Source organism: Limulus polyphemus, unplaced genomic scaffold (assembly GCF_000517525.1).
Source record: "Limulus polyphemus unplaced genomic scaffold, Limulus_polyphemus-2.1.2 Scaffold3279, whole genome shotgun sequence".
Lineage (NCBI taxonomy): Eukaryota > Metazoa > Arthropoda > Merostomata > Xiphosura > Limulidae > Limulus > Limulus polyphemus.
The window spans coordinates 97986-98826 of NW_013668889.1; the positions used below are offsets into that span (position 1 = coordinate 97986).

Below are 841 nucleotides of genomic sequence, written 5' to 3' on the forward strand. Positions count from 1 at the left end.
CCTGTCTTTCAGGATTTGTTAATAGTTCTCTCTTACGTTTAATTATATATCATCTATAACCAATAGAAAGCCAGTGTTTTCATCTATCAAATGACATATTATATTGCATTGTGTTCTGAACAGACAATCATCAATTTCACTTCTAGTACAAGTTTAGTTCCCATGGGAAAGATAATGACTAGCTAGAATGAATTTGTAACAGCTCTTGTCTTATAGTTAGAAAGCCAGAAAAAATCGTGAGAGTTAGGGAAAAATTGTCTGCTTTTTGCATGTTATTATTCTTTGGTGCATTATTTAATTAAATAAAAATTATTTAATGCACTACTACCATTGGTATAAAAAAAAGTATGGTTAAGTGTCATCAATAGTCAACAGCAAAAAAATGAGAATACTTGGGTAAATACGTTATTTCTTGTTTTTCATGTTTATACTTTATTTATTATTATAAAATTAAGTAAAATGTAAAAATATGGATCCCTTTACACGAGCAGCTCGGAGTAGCTCGTGGGTAATTTAATTCAATAGCATAATGTGAGCTGCACATTCTCCAAGTGATTTATAACTTATAATTGTGAGAACAGTAGTTAGACAGGTTTCAAAGGGCAATAAAAAAAATCTAAATAAAAATAGATGTATACTGTTACAAGTTTAAAGCTAGTTGTTTCAAGTTACATTTGAAGTCATTCTAGAAAGAAAAAGAGAGTAATTTAGATTTATTCAGATTTTTCTTTTTTGGGGTGGTTAGGAGGTCAGTCAAATTGACTAAAGTTGTAGAGTTAGGTAGAGAAAACAAGAGATAAAATATAAAGTTTTACTGAAACAAACACTTGAAATGTATTTA

The 841-nt window shown here is 28.9% G+C and overlaps 1 protein-coding gene across 1 annotated transcript in view; it reads right to left on the reverse strand.

Annotated features, from left to right (window-relative positions):
- Positions 1 to 841, reverse strand: part of LOC106469058 (BRISC and BRCA1-A complex member 2-like) — a 38695-nt gene that overhangs the window by 2504 nt on the left and 35350 nt on the right. The gene's annotated exons all lie outside the window — the stretch shown is intronic.